The sequence below is a fragment of the Hypomesus nipponensis genome, chromosome 22, assembly GCF_054491055.1.
Source record: "Hypomesus nipponensis isolate SF chromosome 22, ASM5449105v1, whole genome shotgun sequence".
NCBI lineage: Eukaryota > Metazoa > Chordata > Actinopteri > Osmeriformes > Osmeridae > Hypomesus > Hypomesus nipponensis.
The window spans coordinates 5,337,604-5,357,451 of record NC_140382.1 but is presented as its reverse complement, the minus strand read 5'-3'; positions in this window follow the sequence as shown (position 1 = coordinate 5,357,451).

Genomic DNA, 19,848 nt, shown 5'->3' with positions numbered 1-19,848 from the left:
TTCCTGCTTTTTCAGAGCAGATGAACTTCCAAGGACAACCATAATTAGTGGCAGCGAAACCAAGGGGACGGTGAGGGAGGGTGAAAGCAATGAGATGAGTATGCTTCTTTGTGCTGTTCAGTCAAACAAAAACATTTCTGTCTGCCTTGTCTTCTATGTAGGGAAATCCTATATGTGGAAATACTGAATCAACCATTATTTCATCCTGAAAGAACTATACATGGACTTCCATCGGGAAGGCCAGGAAGCGTCAAGTCCCAGGTTGTTTTCCCAATTTCTTGTTACCTGGCTCACCGTTGGTCCCTTGTGGATACGACCTCACAGTCCCGAACGTTTCCTATTGGCTGCGACATCCAGGAGACAGGGAGGGAAACGGCACTGTGGTTCTGCCTGAGGCTCGTCTGTGCTGCTATGACCTTTTATTCTGTTCATGAACACTCCCCCTCCCCTCCCACTCTGCTTCTCTCCATCCCACCGTCCCTCTCTCGTTCTTGTCTTCTCCTCCTGTCCCTCCCACTCCATCCCATCTCTGCGAGTCCACTGCCATCTACTGGACACCAAACACTGTGTCTGAACAGAGTCTGTCCGCTTACACGTTCACTCAATAACTGTCTGTGCCAATGTTTTATAGGACGCCCTAACCACGAACCCAAGCAGATAATACACACATCGACCTGTGTCGTCGCTAATTTATGACGGTCAGCGTTTGATCTGAACTCAAGTCTAACCACAGAGCAGGTGGCTGTGTTCCCGCATTTCTACGCAATCAGTCAAAGATCAGGATGTTACACATTTCACCACAGCGTCTGAATTCATAGAACTACTTCCTGTGAATGATACACTGTAGCAACCCCCCCCCCCCCTTCCTAGACACACCTGCACACAGCTGTGCCACCTCCAGGTACAATACAAACCCTGAGATGAGGCAACAGGAACATTTTACAGCCACCCTCATACTGATGATCAAGATCCTTATCAACACGCAAGGCCAGAATGAGTGAGTCACTGCTGCTGTTTTGACAAGGACTCCTGAGGATTCAAACACACCTGAGTTTTGCAACGGATCTCTGCATCTAACCGGCCTTCCTCTCCATCTTTCTCCTGCTTTGATCCCGGTTTGAGAACCAGAACCAGAATCACTTAAGTCATGGGAGGGAAAACAGTCTGCTGAAAGAGTCTTGTAATTGTAGCCTGTTTGACTGTATAATTTACAGATTTACTGTTACTTGAATATAGGTGTCTATTTAAATCTTAAATACTCTTCTGTCTCTACCATTTTTCAAAGAGACTATCTTTTCTATCTTGGTTGTATTTTTGCAATCTAATCCTAAGAATGTAATCCGTCCATGTCCAGAGAGTGGCGGTGTGGAGCTGTGGAGAGCAGGCCAGGCTCGACAGCATTACCTTTGTCCTTCATGTGTGTGTTTGAGAGTTTTTGTGTGGTTCCTTTCATCACGCATCCAAACTGCAATCTCATGAGACTGATGTGGATAATGTGCATCCCCGCTGGTGCCAGAGGCTCCCACAGCGAGCTGGCAGCTGGCAGCTGGAAACGACACGACCCAGCCCGTCTCGACCTCACTGAGGACGGGGGGGTGTTTAGAGAGCTCCCACACATTCACCCGAAGAGATGCACAGTACGCTATTAATACACCTAAGTACGGTTGTCACTAAACTTTGAACTGTGACATCCACCAAGATAAATGACCCGTTAGGTGGGCTTATCGGGCACGTTTTTCCGTTTGGACTCATAAACTTTTTTCCATTGAAGTAATGGAGCAGAAAACGTAGGTGTTGTTAGTATCCACGACGTCAGTCGTCATAAACTGCTTGATTCTCCAAGCTCACCTCTATAAAATTGGATCTCAACCAAGAACATCCAATGAGAGATCGCTTTTTTGCTCTCGTAATTTCATAAAAGAAGCCTCTGCAATGATTATAAAGAAACAACAGCAGCATTTGTCTTTGAAATTCAATGGAATCGCTTTTAGCAAAGTGCCATCACTATTTTCATTACAATCAGGAGAGACCAGTGAAAAGAATTGTTTATTGAACAATCTAGCCAGGCTGGAATGGTTATGTGGAAGAGATACATGCTGAGGCAAGAAGGGCCTTCAAAGCATGGGTTGAGTCAGGCAGACAAAGAAAATGGTCCATTATTTGAATAGAAGAAACATGCAAATGCAAAATTGAAATATGCTCTACGTCTCATTAAGACGAACGAAAAAACAATGAGGTCTGACTCTCTTGCAAGGAAGCTGCAATACAATAGCCCTGTTTGATTTCTGGAAAGAAATCAAGAGAATGAATAACTGTAACACATCGTTACCAATGAACAATGAGGGTGCCAGCGGCTCAGAAAGAATTACTCAGTTGTGGCAGAAACATTATTATGAGCTGTTTAACTGTGTTAAAAGTAACTCATTTACAGTTGGTAACATTTATAGTAATGAAGATGTAAGTAGGTAAGTAAGACTTTATTTATATAGCAATTTTCATACAAGAATTGCAGCTCAAAGTGCTTTACATAAAGTCAACAAAAACAATAATACAAGTGTTGATCTAAAACATATAACAAACCAGACTAGCCGCACTCTATCTGCGGTCTCGCGAATCCGTCTTAGATCTGAGCTGCCACTTGCAGTTTCTAATACACAAACATGACAAGGGGGTAGACAGGGCGGGAAGACAAGGTAACGTTTCAGCATAACATGAGGAGAGAGGAGAAACCCCAATATATATTGCCCACTTGTGGGCAGTATATATTGGGCAGTATGCAGTATATAAAAGCAGTATGCAGAAAGTCATTGTGGCATATAATGATGGCATGAGGCTGCTGCTTAAAATGCCATGATGGAGCAGTGCAAGTCAAATGTTAGTGAGTGTTGATGTATCTACCTGTTCTGCTGTACTCAGGAATCTCATGTACAGACGGGTGTGTAGGTTAACTGAGTCATTCAACAGCATCATTGCAACACTAGTGAACCCTGGAAGGAGTGCGGTAAGGTTCACTTCGAGACTGTGGAACCATTGGCCTTTTAGTCTATACGCTAATATCTGAACATGCTTTCTGTGTATTGTGGAACTATGACTGTTATGTGTTATTGTATGTGTTTTATCTTGTATTTGTCTGAATTTTCCTATGTTTTGTATTGTGCTATGAATGAGCATTCATGAATACATAGCAGGATAGTATGGGAAATATACAGACCCAAGCATGCACAAGTTTGGCCTTCCAAGACAGAACCTTTGCAAGAGCTTCACATCGTTAGACATGGCCTTGGCCATAAAACCTCCTACAAGGAAGAAAAGAATCTTTCCACAATGAGGGCCTTTCACTTCGTTGTTATATCGTGCTCACGTCTAAATGTGTATTTCAGACTCAAAAGGAAATATGTCGAATTCTGATGGTCTAATAAACCAGAACTGATTTCACGGAAGATGGTTGTTCATCTTCATGGGGTGCTGCACCGCACACATTGGGGATAGTGACGAAGTTTTAGCTCTCTGCGGGGTGTGTGTTCCTTCACAAGGCCTGTCCAAACAGTCCATCTCGTCTGACGTCTTATCTGACTTCCATGCAGTGATCAGGATGTTGGAACATGCTGGCCGGAGCAGAGGAGCTCTGTCTTTTTGGCACAGCAGAGAACGCACACTTCCTTGTTCCCTGCTCAGTAGCTCCTTGTTCCCACTCCTGTCAGAAAAATGGCTCAATCGCACCTTATCTATGCCGGCTTATCTTCCTCAGAGACTGACTGGTCTGTTTCCAAAAGACTTTCTCAACTGGCCAGCAACTCGCACACAGATGCAAACACACACACACTTGTATACAAACATACACACACACACACACAAAGCATTTTCTGGAAACAATCAAAAAGATAAGTGGGTTTGGATTAATGGTGCTTACTGAAATCATTTGTCAAATATTTTATTTCGACATCATTCTCATTTCACTAGTTCTATAGGCAAATCATGACTCACATCCGATCACTTTGTGAGATTACAGTAAATAGCTTTGAAACATAGGTCCTGTGTGGTGATTAGAGAACGTTCCTGTATTTTGCCTTGTGCACGTTGTATCTGGGTTCAAATCCCACTGAGCCCAGGCAGTCCATCCTACAATGCTGCACACACATCGTGGGTTTGCCTTCCAAACTCTCTGCAGATTCTATGCACAGAGCACATACAAAGCTCTGCTTAAATAACTATATGTAAACACCTTCCCACTTGGTTCACTGGGTTCTCCAGGCCAACATACAATTGTTGACATGCCCTGAGCTCATCAAAGGTTTCCAGAACTAACATCCTTCAAATGCCCCTAAGTGAAATGTAACACTGTGCAAAACCCCACATGTATTAAGACTGTCTTTAAGAGCGATATTAAACAGAGAGGGTTTCAACACAACTCCAAATGAACTAATCCAGCCCACGTGAAGTGATGTTTACGCAGTGACATGACTGTGGCGGTAGATGGTCCGTGTCCCGTTCTGATCTCTCATAGCGACGCTGTGTTATTGAGCATGGAAGAGAAACTATGGGGAGAGCAGAGCACGGCTTACAGGAAGTCTCCCTGATGATGAGAAAATCATTTACACACACACACACTCACACACAGGTTTGACGTGCAGCACTCACATGGGGAATGAGACGTACACAATCTCTCTCTCTCTCTCTCTCTCTCTCACACACACACACACACACACACACAGTCACACACACATGTATACACAATCTTTTCTCTTTCTCATTTGTACTCTCTGCCACTCACTCTCTCTCGCTCTCTGGCTTTCTCTCACCAGTCAGCTAAGCAAACATTATGTTCAGTACCTCAACCTTAAAAGGTATGTTTCAAATAGACCATGCTATATGCTGAGGAACATGACTCAAAAACCTGGTATGGGTTTTAGTGAAAGTTACAAGACGAAACAAGACGCTACCTGGGACTGCAGCATTGTGTTTATTGATCCTTCACTCCAAGGAATCATTAGGGAGGTTTAACAACTGTAAACAGTCAGAACAACTGCAAGTCATTTACGCATTTCAAAATTGATGAAGTTAATAGCAGGCATCGACCTTCCAGCTTGTGAAAGCTTGGGGGCTTGTGGAAATGTTATGATGACCAAAACACCCTAGTAGTGCCTTGGCGTCATTCATCCATTTTTCTCCACCGCACCTGTCAACAAGACAGCCAAGAATCAATCAGTCAGCCAGCCAATATTAACCACATAAAAAAAAAAAAACGTTAACCAGAGTGCTATAAAATCAGATCCATCTTAAAACACCAACACAATGAAACTCTGTAAAGATAAAGCAGCGCACGCGTGATCAAACAACTGATTGTGATGCTACTGCATTTGTGCAGATTCGTAGACCACAGAAAAGAGATGCGGCTTGAGACAGTACTTCGATGTAACACTACAAGGTGCGGGAGAATGTGTCTTCCTTCAAGGTTCTTCATCTAGTAAAAAACACTAGGATTGCAAGGTGCCGTGTGTCGTTCCTCAAGGTGCAGATTTATATTTATAACTACTCATACGGTATATTCACTCTATTCAGTCTGCTACAGTTTACGTCCGAGAGAGCACCAGTAAATCGCCGGGAGAACAGCTGATGGGACAGATTTAGGTCGAACCCTCCTGCTTGTTCTGTTGACACACATGTCCATCGTAGCAGTTTAGGAGCTTTCCAAACACCATTAGCCGCCTCCTGTTTAACTCAAACATACCATGACTCAAAAAACAATATCTTCATCAGCATGACTCGGCAGACACACAGATGAACGAGGTTACACTTGAGGGTTAGGGTGCTTGTAATAAGTGTTGGATGGAAGTTTCTTTAGCACATACTTCTGTTGAGAAGCATTTTATAAGGGGCCTTATTACCAAATAACACTACAAGCACCAGGACCCTGTTCATCTGTGCGTCTGCCAAGTCATGCTGATGATGATATTGTTGCCATAGTCCTAATACTGACCCTTACCCTTGCGGATATTATTAACACTTATGACGTGTTATTAATGCATATCTATACTATAATGCAAGGAATTTCTGTCTGTGTGTGTTTGTGCCTGTGTGTCTGTGCAAGATTTATAGTGGGATTTTAGGGGGACTCTGGTGCACGAACCTCTGAGCCAAGAGCATGGCCAGCCACGCTACTGAGCATGCCCAGAAGAACCAGCAGTTCAACATCTTCTCCCAGTTCTCGCTTTTGCTTGCCTCACTGTCACACTGAGCACTAACCCCATAACACAAGTGCACAAAAAACTAAACTAAACTATGTGCAGTGTGTGGACAGTGCACTGTGACAGTCTACAGCGTGTTAGCCGATTGTGAGTAGTGTGCGTGTGTGTTTGTGAGTGCGAGAGAAAGAGCGCTAGAGAGCTAGCGAGAGAGAGAGGTAACAAGCACGTTTTCTTAATTCTCGATAATAATTCTGGACCGGACAGCGCGTGTGTCAGTGGAGTTAGGAGCAGGTCAGGGGTCAGTGTTAGGGCTAGGATGAAACCTTTAGGTGGCTTCGCCTAGAAAGCTCTTCTTTGCAGCGTGACACAAAAAGCAATGGTCGGGTCTGGCCAGTGTTACCATCTGTGCCAGAAGGGATGCCAGCATGTCGCTGATGTGCGCTCCGAAGCCACAGCATTTTTCAGAGAGTCTGTTTATGAAGTATAGACGAGCCTGGCGCAGCCACGGGGGCAGACATCCTTGGGAATGTTTGTCAAGACTTCAGTGAACGATGAAAAAGTGATTCACCCTAGCCTGGGAGCCAACAACATTTTTAGGGAAAGTTGATCCGGCTGATCTCCAAAACAGGCCATTTCTAATCTCGTTGCTCTGGAGCAGAAGTCGAATCCAAAGTAGCCACCCGAGCACCCCTCCCTGCCCTCGGTGTCAGTACTGTGAACTCCCAGCTCATATCTGCACAGCAATCTCATACTCCCGTCCTGATCGATGGTGTGATTAGAAACAACTGCTTCTCCACACACTAAAGCACAGCACTACTTACGAAACACACGACATGTGGCTCACATATTTGGACTGTAATTACCAACTGCATAATGTTGGCCGAGGAGGCTTTCAGCCTGGGTATCTTATGATGGGGAACACATTTCACCCAGTGCCGCTGTGCTTCTGTTGTGGATGCGCGATGTTGCCTTGACAAAGCACAGTGGTGTGTTCAAGATCCAGATGGCAAGTGGAATCATGTGACGCTGGCAGAGATGGAAAAGCCGAAAGGTCTGGAGCTGAATGGGAAGCCAGCCTCCTCCCATGACGTCAGAAACCCCGTAGGTCACATGGTCAGGCTTCCCACTCATGGGGCCTTCATTTATTGTTCCTGTCTAGTATCTATCCGCATGTCTGTTTTTAATCACACCTATGATTGAAGGTGAATTTAGTTACATGGTCAGTCTGCAAGCAAAACGGATCCTGATTAAGTCTCAACCCGATGACAGACTTACCTAAACACACTCCCACACCCTCAGACACCTCCTCCCACCATTGTCTGACAATTGCTTTGCACATTTTCCCTGAATGTGCAACTTGCGGGAGTTGAGCCTCCAGTATGCGGTAAGGAGGGGTTCCCAATAAAGTGCGTAGACACCTGGCCATGACACCTACAGTATATGAGCTTATTGGTCATTCTTTTTCAAAACCATGGGCATTGATATGGAGCTGCCCCTGGCTATAACAGCTGGCACTCTTTTGGGGAGGCGGCCCACAAGTTTCTGGAGTGTGTTTATGGGAATTTGTGCCCTTTCAGCCCCAAGAGCATTAGAAAGGTTGGGCACAGGCAGATGGGGGTGGAGATGTTGGGTGATGAAAACTGTCTTGCAGATGGCAGATAGAATTGATCCCAAATGTGTTAGATGGTGTTAAGGTCAGGGATATGTGCAGGCCGGTCAAGTCTGTCTACACAAACTCATACCAAAACATGTCTGTGGCTCCAACTTTGTGGTAACAATTTAGGGAAGGCTTTTTCTCTTTTCGTCTTGATAATGCCCCCACGCACAAAGTAAGGTCCACACAGAATTGTGTCAACCTGTTTGCCTGTATATCTATCTGTCTTAGGGGTTGCATCAGCCTTGTAGAGTGGAGGAGGCCCTTGACATACTGGAATCGGCTGGGGGGCAAGGATAGCAGAGTGCGGTCTGAACATGTGACACTAGAGTTCATTTTAGGTGCTTTAGGGTTCTCACTTCATTGCCACAGAAACCAGGAACTTGGGCACGGAAACAGGAAGCATGTGGGGGGTCCCCGAGTTTCTGTAGCTGTGGTGACAGGATAGCAAGAGCACCGAAACGCTATGACTGGTCTGTCACCCAACACTCACCTTGACTTCAGAATGACTTCAAATATTTTTCTGTGCTCGATTGATCATGGCTGACTGTACCGGCTGATACCGGCTGTTCCCTGAAAATAAATCTGTAGGCAAATGTATTCAAATACTTAAAACGTTTGGAAAATATGCTTGAATACTATTTGGTTTAGGTTTGTAGTGGCACTTACAAACCTGGCTGAACCCATCAACAACTCTGGAATACTCATCATCATATACAGAGCCATCATTACACTGCACAGTCACAGACACAATGGCACCAAGGAACTGTTTTCTGTGACAAAGGGCAAAAGAAGTTCTGTGTCTAAGCTCAACCCTGCCCCATGTCTTTGATCCATCTAGCAGATGTCTATGGACGTCCTCAAGACTCATGCCCCCACACTCCAACCTTCAGCCCCCAGCCTCCAGCCACAGCCTCCGGCCCCCCAACCCAAGGCTTTGCCCCAAGAGCTCGTCCCCAGCCTCCAGTCTAATGTTAAATTAGAGGTTCAGGATGAAGTCAGACTTCACAGTTTAGCAAACAGTTGAAGTTTGCTCCTAAGACTACTGATAGGCCATGTGGATTACATACGTCTTAAAAAGGAATAGAGAGTACGTATGTGTGTGTGGAGGAATTAAAATGTCTGTATCCAAGACCTGGAACTTCTTGTGTGAGAGTTTTCCTATTTTTCCTGATAACAATGTGTGTACATGTTGAAAGATATCAGGCACCCAGATATGCTTCCTTTATATTCCTGTCACCCAGAGAGCCACGCTCACAAGATCTGTTGGCCATCAAAATAAAATAATGCAACAGATGACACGTTTTCCCTCCATGGATTGAATTGTTCATCTGTGTCTTGCAAGTTCAAATGCTGTTGTCTTGCAAGTTCATTTCTGACACACGCAATGTCCACCTACCGTGTACTGTGGCCTTCGAGGAAATGATTCACACACGCCCACACACACGATTCACAAACGCCCCTTCCCCTCACACACATGCTGTTCATCATCGAAGAAATTCAATAATGTACATACATGTTTAATGACTCATAGTCATTGGGAAGGATTCTCATCGTAACAAACAGGATCAAAGTAACACATGCATTTCATCTGATCATCCCTCCACAAATGGAGCAACACCGAAAAACAATGTTCTGAGGGACTCTGCAGTGTCAAACTGGTGTGTGTGTGTGTGTGTGTGTGTGTGTGTGAATGTGTGTGTGTGCACTTGAATGCTAAAAAGTTACAATAAGTTATCTTGAGTCTTGAACCGGGTAATTGTTCATCAAAAAATATTGTTCATATTATGCTGTGGCACGTATCAAATCAGGACACGGTTTTATTTTATTTTTTTCAAACGAGAAGCTTTCAACACTAATTTGCCAGTCAGTAAATCCTGCTCTAACAACACAAGGTTTTTTTTTAATTTTCTCATCCCTCCCACTTTTAATGCGTAGGAGGAGACAGGCTGCTGGACTAATGAGCATGAATGCTCGGAATATAGGAAATGTAGCAATCCAGCACAGACACATGATGACACAGGCTATTGTCGTGACACAATCTGTCAATGTCATGCATAAGCCTATCTTTAGCTCTTGATTCATCTATACAGCAGCAACAGAAGGCCTACAGTTAAGGTGTTCCGAGAAAGTCGGCAAAAAGACAAGCAAGAAAGCTAACACGCTTCACAATCTCTTCTCTTTACCTGAAAGAAATCTTCGACTACAACTGTGACACCAAACCATGGGGAAGATACTTCCTATGGTTGCGCTATTCATATTTGAATTGTTGTTGTTTGAAAAGCCAGGCTAATCTATTGATCCCGAGGCATTTTACGAGGTGAATTCTTTCCACAGATGATAAACAGGGAGATTCTTCGTGCAGATGCACGGACGCACACAAAGGGACAATGGGCTCTGTCCCTGGGTGGCCAATCACTGGGGCCACAGGAGTGACACAAGTTTATGGCTTTCATGCTGGCCGGAGATAGGAGACCCAGAGAGAAGGCATTTTTCAAGGGAAACCGGACTTTCCACTGAGTCACCTTCGACCTTTTACAAGGCTGAAAATCCTGGAAAGTTAAGCCACGACCTCCGACCCCTTGGCCTGGTGAAGTTCCCTTCCCATCCACAGTCGACATCAATGCTCCCAAAAAACAAACTCCCCCAAACACACAGGCTGCATGAATGTGGTCACCACTGTACACGCTACATAACCCAATCACAGACCGGGAATCACCTGCTTGCTTAAGTGGTAGCCCATGTTAGCGGCCCATTTGTGTTATTCAGATATCATAGCAGCTTTAGACTAATGGGTGGGAGCGGGGGCGGGGGAGGTGCACCAAGTGAACTGGAAGAGGTGGTGGCCTTTGGATCAGTGCAAATCAAGCCTAGGGTTCGGGGGAGAGAGGGGATAGGACCATGACTCGAGGTTGGGTACACATTTTTCCACAGAGGTTTCACATTCGGTTCCGAGCACTTCCGAGCGGCTGTTGGTCGTTATCATTCACTCTCAACAGTCCTCCGGTGGCACTTCTGGTGCTTTCCGTCTCATAATGGCGGGAAATCGACCGTTTGTCGAGTTGTCTGGGGAGTAACTGTTGAGATGGAGAGGCTGATAAAGTCCCCCGTCGGATACACCCCAAATATTTACGGTGAACTGATGGCAGAGCGTAATGCGTGGGCGTGGTGGAGCATGAGATCTGGCTGTTCTCTCTGCAGCTGGTCCTGGACACACATGACTGCCCACAAGGAGAGAGAGTGTTTGTGTGTGAGACAGAGAGAGAGAGAGATAAAGTGTTTGTGTGTGAGACAGAGAGAGAGAGATAAAGTGTTTGTGTGTGAGACAGAGAGAGAGAGATAAAGTGTTTGTGTGTGAGACAGAGAGAGAGAGATAAAGTGTTTGTGTGTGAGACAGAGAGAGAGAGGTAAAGTGTTTGTGCGTGAGAAAGAGAGATTTTTACTTATTATAGGTGTAATCTAAGTTCTGAGTACTTATGTGTTATGTTAGCCAAGGTTGCTTTGCGTTGTCTTGTCTTAAGAATTTCTGCGCCCTGTCTGACCTTGTGTTGTTCTGTGCATCTGACAATAAAAGATTTGAACTTGAACTTGAGAGAGTGAGTGAGAGACGGCAAGAGAGAAAAAGAGAGAACGAAAAAGGGAGAGACAAATGGAGAGAAATACAGTGTCTAGGGAGAAAGAGAAAAGCAGAGCACACAGAGTTAAAGTACAACACAAGCCACCAAGCACAAAACAAGAATATTCTTCCGTTTTTTGTTAATCAAAGGCTCATCTTTCTGATCTCTCATAACTAGGATGGATAATGCGGCCCACAACCCCTGACCCCAGTGCCATTGCTCTAGGAGACCCTCTGCTAGGATGACGTGTCAGTCAGCCTAAAGTCTTGATCTCTCCAAGCTGCTGTGACACACCGGAAGTTGACAGTGCATGCAGCTCTATTTAAACAGGAAGGGCTTTGTTTCTCTCTGCAAATATGTCATCATTCTGCAGGCCCTAACAGGCTCTGAGATGGCATGAAAAACGCTCAATACACAAACACACACACAAGCATGTTTATGATAACATACAAATCTACTAGTTGCAATTGTTTGGGCAGTCTTGCACAAGGCTGAAACAAACAAGTTGTAGAACTTGTGCAACAAGCTTTACAGTTTCAGACTGAACCAGACGACAGAGAAGCTGCTAAATTGTGTCTGTTACCTACCTTCTCCTCTACCCTGCAACCCAAATGCAGTCCAGGTGGAAACGTACACAGAGACAGATGACCGACGAGCTGCTAAGTACTTCAATGTCATTTACAACACTGCAAATACACTAAATCAATTTGTTTTAGAATATATAGGACTGGAGACTACTAAGTAGGATTGGGCTAGACTGGATAAAACCAATAAGGACTAGATGGGACTGTGTAGGACTAGGTAAAACTAGTGTGGGCCTACGTAGGACTAAGTGGGACTAGATGGGACTATGTAGGATGAGGTAGAACTAGGGGGGGACTAGGAAGAACTAGGTGGGACGAGATAAAACTAGGTAGGATTAAGTCGGACTAGGTGGAAGTAGATGGTACTATGCAGGACTGTGTGGGAAAAGATAAGGCTATTTTGAATCAGGTAGGACTAGGTAGGAATGGGGGTGACTGAGTATGACTAGGTAAGTTGAAGTGACACGACATGGAAAGGCAGTTGTTGGTGCTGGCTCTTTAAGACTCCCCAGAGGAACTGCTAAGGCGTGTTGAGGACTCACACTGCGCCGCTTGAGCAATGTTTCTCTTCGCTCCAAAGTCAATTCCTTCGCCTTGCTCTTTTCTCACAGAGCTCAATAAAAGTCCCGGAGATGTGAGTGGCGAGACGTTTGTCTCCTGCTTCTGTGCGCCACTTCACATCTCTGTCTCCGACTCCAAATATACCGTCTATATCTCTCAATCTCTCTCTGTTCATCTGCGTATCTATTTTGTTTTGCTCAATCTGTCTCTACTTATTTCAACATCTCTCAGAGTCAGGCTGAACTACACCACTGCTGAGATAGACTGTGCCAGTGTCATTAATCCGTTTCCTTGCCTCTTATCTCACTGAAAAGCAGCACCAATATTTTACCTTTTAATGGAACTTTTCCTTCCTTTATGCAGCTGTAAAATGTGGATGTGTGGAGAGACATTCACATAGGAACTCAGACGTGGCATGAGCTGGTAAGACAGGAAGCTCACCTGTGTCTACAGGAAATGAGGTCAGTGTGTGATGGAGGGCGTGAGGCAGGACATTCTCTGCTGGTCGAAGCAAACAAGGCTTCAGAAATCTGTTGGGAGGCCAGGCCAGGCAGATGTTCTTCCTGGCAAATACAAGCAGCACACACCAGTCTGGGCAGAACACACAGACACACACACACGCGCACACACACACACACAGAGAGACACAGGCTAAAACACACACAGAGGCACAGGCTAAAACACACACGGACACTTACCTACACACACAGTTTTTTTTATTGAGTTGGCTATCATGTGACTTGATATGTAAAGGACTATGTGTGTGGGAATCATTAAAAACCAATTTACATGGCAAATGTTTCAAATCATAATTGACTTCCCACCCTGTATGTAAATGGATAGTCACAAGTAATGAAAAGGCTCAATCTGTTGCAGAATGGCTTTTTAATTGGGGACATTTGATGAAAAATAGTCTACATCAAGAGTTTGTATCAAATCTGAAAACAAATTGCTTTTACGTTGATTAGCCTCACAAACCTACGCCCACACATTTTTACGTAGCAACCCAGCTACCTTTAGCTATAACAGCACGTCATGAAAGCATTAACCACATTTGTCTGTTTCAATTTCAATTCTGCAATCATCATCTCAACTAACTGTTTGGTCACACACACACACACACACACACACACACACACTGTTTCTCTCCACTCCAAAGTCTATTCCCTCAACTGTTTCCTTCGCAGCCTAAGTGGAGTAGCACTCCCTACACACCATCTCTGTAATATCACACGTGTACACCATGTATATGATATGACAACCAGCTCTCATTTTCTCGGTCTCCTCTGTGCTCTGTCTCAGTACCCTCCAGGAATGTACCAAGCCCTTTCAGCAAACACCAGCCTCAAACACCAACTGAAACTCCCTTCAATGGCTGGAAGGGACGCAAAGCGTAACGCTTCATTTGTTGTGATAAGTTCCATCGGAACGTGGACTACTCACCCACTCTGGTCACTTTGTTTCCGAATAGCACCAATTTATCTAAACGGGATTTTACCTCTCTCTCTCTCTCTCTCTCTCTCTCTCTCTCTCACACTTTCTCTCTCGGTCATGGTGGCGGAGATAGATCGCACTCTGTCTCTTTGTTATCTCCATATCACTATCATGGAGATGTAGTAGATATGACTCTCTGTCCTGGTCCTTCTCTCAGTCAGTACAGCCGTTGGCTCTACATGGAGGCTGACAAGAAGGAGACAGCAGGGATACGCTTCCAGCAGATTCAGCGAAATGTTGTGCATTTTAGGATAATGAAGGTGTGTAGAAGATACAAGCCTGAAGCAAACAGTGCTAAAAGCTGAAATTGCAACAATTACGTTGGATGATACAGTTGGCACACCGATAAGCCTTCACTTGTTTATTTGGACAACAGTGTACCTGTATCATTGTATGCCTGCTGTTTTCATTCTTGACTCGGCCCTAAGGGTCTACCTGACTGGTACAACTTAAAAGACAGAGAGAGTGAGAGAGAGAGATAGAGAGAGAGATAAAGAGAGAGAGAGATACAGTGAGAGAGAGATATATAGAGAGAGGGGGAGGGAGGGAGGGAGGGAGGGAGGGAGGGAGGGAGGGAGGGAGGGAGGGAGGGAGGGAGGGAGGGAGGGAGGGAGGGAGGGAGGGAGGGAGGGAGGGAGGGAGGGAGGGAGGGAGGGAGGGAGGGAGGGAGGGAAAGAGGGAGGGAAAGAAGGAGGGAAAGAGGGAGGGAAAGAGGGAGGGAAAGAGGGAGGGAAAGAGAGACATGGAGGAAAGAGAGGGGGTAGAATAAAGTAGAGCAAGAGAGCAAGTCAAGTGGTGACTGGGTGTGGGTAATGTCCTGTACTTGTAGATCCAGTGTTCAAGGATGGCGAATGATGCAGGCAACTGTTTTTGCATTCCTGTACTCTCTCTGTCCTTCTGTTTCACCCACACACACATACAAACAGACAAACACACACACACACACATATACAAACACACACCTACACACACACCAACACACAAACACACACACACACACATTGAGAAAGCAGAGGGATATGTTGAACACATTATTTGTTCTCTTGGCAGCCTGGGGCGAATATTTTGCCACTGTTAAGACTTGTTCCTCTAAAGCTTATGTTAAAACCGCATCTGAGAACATAAAGATGATGAGCATAATTTTAGCCGTAACTGTCTCATGGTTTTTATGATGGGTGTACGAGATGGTCTAGCTCAGGATGAACAGTTTGTCCCCAAACAAAAACACATTCACCAAAATACACATTCATGCACATGTGCACTTATTTGAACACATACAGACTAACTGAAACACACACACATTCACAAAAAGACAATGCACTCTCATGAGTTTTGAAACTTACCAAACACTATCAAAGAAGTAGTGGTATCTGGATGTCAAAGGTCAGTGTTAAAATGTATTGTTTGATACGGTTATTGTAGAACTCAAGTACACCATCGTTTTTGTTTGGACAGTTATTTTTTATTGTTAGTTGTAGCTGGTAAGGAGCAGAACAGTTCAGTGAAATGTGTATAGTAAACTGTTGGTCATCAATACAGCCTTAATTGGCAAACTATCCCATCAATCACCAAAAATGTTATGACACTTTTCCACAGTAGTGTAGTGTAGGTCTCAGAACTGATATCTGTGTCTGTTCCTAGAACCTTGATCGACATTGTTAACTACCAAAGGAGAAATCCCCAAATGATTAAACGGACTATTACAGGACAGAATTGTAATATTATTCTTTTCCAGACAGTTCTATGGTGATTGACAAAGAAGAGAAATTTCTGAGACGTGATCAAACATTCAGTTACATGCTTTGTGACACAGTTCCCTCTTTTATTGAAAGTGAGGATTTGAAACTTCGACAAGCAGAACATGACAGTAAACAGTTTTTCCTGTGCATGTCCTTAACTGTGGTTGTTTTTTATTTATTTGAGATTAATTCAGCCTGTATCTCTAATAACATCTAAAGACCTTACAGCACTTCTGAGGAATTTTTATTAAGGGAAAAAATGGTCATTTCCAAACCCAAAGTTACACCTCAGAGAGTTCTGGAACTCGGACCCTCTGACCCGCCCCCCCTCACCCCCCCCCCCCCCCAACCCCTGCTACACACACACACACACACACACAGACAAACCCACCGCACTCCTTCCACCCCCTCTTCCCTCCCTAATCTGGTTACATGGGAAGCATGTGTAGGAGGCTTCGGATGGCTCTTCTCATAAACACACACACACACACAACTGCAAACTCAGACACACGCACAAACGCACACTGTACATGCCTGTAAATGCACACAGGCAGACTCTTTGGATGATTTACTTAAGAACAGTCAAGGTATCTTAGATCTCATGTCTGTGTAAGACCCTTCTCTCCTTTAGGACTTTCTTTCCTCAGAGCAGTTTCAGCCATGAGTAGTGAAGGTTGACCGAGCTGGTTTATGGATTAATTCATTTGGGATATTGAAGGAATGCTGGGATTGAAAAAGTGAGCTGGTACATATCTGGGCTTGTCTGAACCCTGTCTTACATCTTGGAGACAGACAATAAGAACTCTTGGTGGTTTACATGCTGTGTCAAAGAGTTGGCACCAAAAACACGCTCATAACTATCACAATAAAATGTGCACACTCACAGACTTGATCACTAAAGTACAAACTCAGATCTGCTCTCTGATAAATATGTGCACACACACAAACATGTATTATAACTTAATTCCACAAACACACACACACAACATAAACATGCACATACACTTTACACACACACACACATAAACTACTGCATGCAGCTGAACAGCAGCTACTGTTGGCAGTGCTGTAATCCCAAAGACCCCATTCTGATCCAGTCCCCTGAGAACAAGAAGAAAAGAAAACATTCTGGGGTCATCACATTAAAGGAAGGTGCGACCTCCCCACCGGCCAATCATGTTCCCTCGTTAGTCCTTCAAATGTTTACACTGGTTCCCTCAGGGGCCTTAATCAGACCAGCACTGAGAACCGAAGAAACACGGGGGTCGTCGCCCTTATTGCATGACCCCCGCTCGCACCGACTGGACCTGGGCGAGGGGACGAGCGCAGGAGGGGGGATTACCAGGCACAGCTCTCTCAGGAGACAGAAACTATTTCTCAGCCTTTCCCAGGCTGGGTTAGGACTTTCTCGTAAGCACATTCTGCTTTTACAGTCTGCGTCTCTCTCCCCTCAACACTTCCAACTTCTGTTCCCCTTGTTTGTTTTGGCTCGGCAGAAACTGATGGTCATCATGTCAGAACCTCCTAAAGGAGACTTGACTCGACTTGACAAGACTTTACAGTATGCCACCAACAGAAAGCACTCTTTACATTTTAAGAAGCTGTTAGTATAGAACACCTCAATAAAAAAAATATATAAAAAAAATACAACATTCGAATTGTGCTGTGTCGTGCTGTTGTGTGTAATTGTATAGTCTCAAATCTGTTGGACTGTGTTTTGGAAAATTGGACCCGTCCTCTGGACACATGCCATGGTGATACCTTCCACGTTGACCACCCCAGGAGCCGTGCCTCCCAGGGAAGGCCCCTAGCAGCAGGGGCTGTCGTGCTGTGGAGAGTGTGCTGCTCATTGGGCTCCCGTCCCACTGCCGTGTCATCATGGGGTGTTGAGAAACATGTGATCAACAATGACTCATCTGGACCGCTGTGGACCATTTCGTTCTGTTTCTTTCTCTTTTTTTTTCTTGCCGGTCATTTCAAAGGTAAGGCCAAACGAGGGGCTGTGCAATCCTGCTCCTGTGTTTGTTCACCTGGGGCTGGGGTTAAGACTCTTACTCTAAGTCAAGTACCAGGATTATATCAGTTCATTCTATCAAACCAATTGCAGAGTTATTTAGCTACAAACTGATTTATTATTAGATGTTAAGATACAGCCCTACCCTCTTTTAAACTTTTGTTATTTTTCCTAGGATATTTTGTTTCCGTTATTTATTATTTTTGTGTTTTATTTCTACAGAACTGACACGCAGAGCAAATGTGCTGCTGCTAGCAATTAAAACTGCTCTACTGAGCACTGAATGATCCATGCCATTTGTTATTAACACAGAACAAACTCATTTAGGCATCAGTCGAATGTCTAGCCCATCTGTGAACAGTAAATTCACAGTTTTTGTTCATAACATGGGTCAACAGGATGCGGTAGAAAACCAAACTTTGAGCTTTCATGGACCTCCATGTCACTCTGAACATAAATGGAAGCCAGTAGAGGATGTTTATGACTGTGGACTTCCTCTCCAAGGCGTGTGTCTGCTCATCTAGTTTCACACCTCACTTTTTTTTTTTCTTGCAGAATGGCTACACTTCTGTAGATTTCCCAAGATACTCGACTGTCTATTTTTCATTGGATATCAGCATCATCCCTTTGATTAAATATCCAATCGTTTTTCTCAGTTCTCCGGTGTACACCACATAGGTGGAGGTGGTTAGTTTTTCTCTAATAAGGTGATTTATCTACACGGTTTGACTGTGTACTTTCCCTGAAGTCTAGGTGCGTAATATGTACGTCATTACTTTCACCACATGTATTTGCTACATGCTAAAGCCAATGCAGTTGTTACAAGAATAGTTCCTTGTCTGTTCACCATGTAGAAGCTACTGAAAACATAATAGATTCTTTCCATGCATCTTGAGTCATTTTCATATGACTCAAGATTGATGATTTTTTGGACTGAATGACATAGAATATAACATAATTTTAATTTCCACATCATTATAGGTAGGCTAAGGATGAATATATGTATATTTAATATGGATTATATACATAAAATATCTATTACATATGTGTCTGTGTGTGGTTGTTTGACGTGTGCACATATTTGCACAGCTTTGCACCCAAAAAATGATATTAAAAGGAAAGATTCCAAAGTCATAATTAGATTCCTTAGAGCATGAAATAGTTTTACATTACATTCGAATGATACTGAAATTCTGAAACCCTTTCTAATTAAACACACATTCTCAAGATAAACTTTTTGTCACGAATGCACAAATTGTAATTTCTCTTGAATTGCCTCCACACGTTGTAGGCCTATTATACCAACACGGACTAGTCATATTGGTCTAACTAACGCATGTGGAATATCTAATTACCAATAATTGAAATTCCTGTTAAAGTCTCATTGTAAATAATTAATGGAGTAAATAATTGGTTAAATCCAAAACAGATGTCCGGGACATGCGCTACACAGCGTTACGCACGGGCAAGGGTGGGCCTGCGCACTTAGTGCGCATTCGATGTCTGTAACAGTGGTTACAGGTTAAGCCACAATGCTATTACCTTGCGCTTTCCAGTGCAATAATGAGAGCAATCCATCACAAAAAAATACAGTTCTCTCCATGTTATTGGCTCCTGTGTATTCTGAAATACAACACCATCTTCGACTTCGTTGTGAATCTCTTGAATTTTTGACCTCATACTTTTCATGTTAACATTTTAGAATGACTGTTACTACACTATGAGCCAAACTAATTACACGTCACTGTACTTCTTCATGAACCGAACCACATGATAAGTATTTATCCAACGATAACATATATCTATGGTCACATCTATTCTCATCTATTTACTCCTAGGCATGAGAAGAGCCTTTTTTACGAAAAGTAATTGCAGAGGGTATTAACAAAAACAATCAGACCTATGAGATGTGTTCAATGAGGTCGCCTAGGCTACACCTACTGTAGTGGTGTACAATAGTTTGCTTCAAAATCATAGGCGAGGAGGAGCGAGGAGGAGGA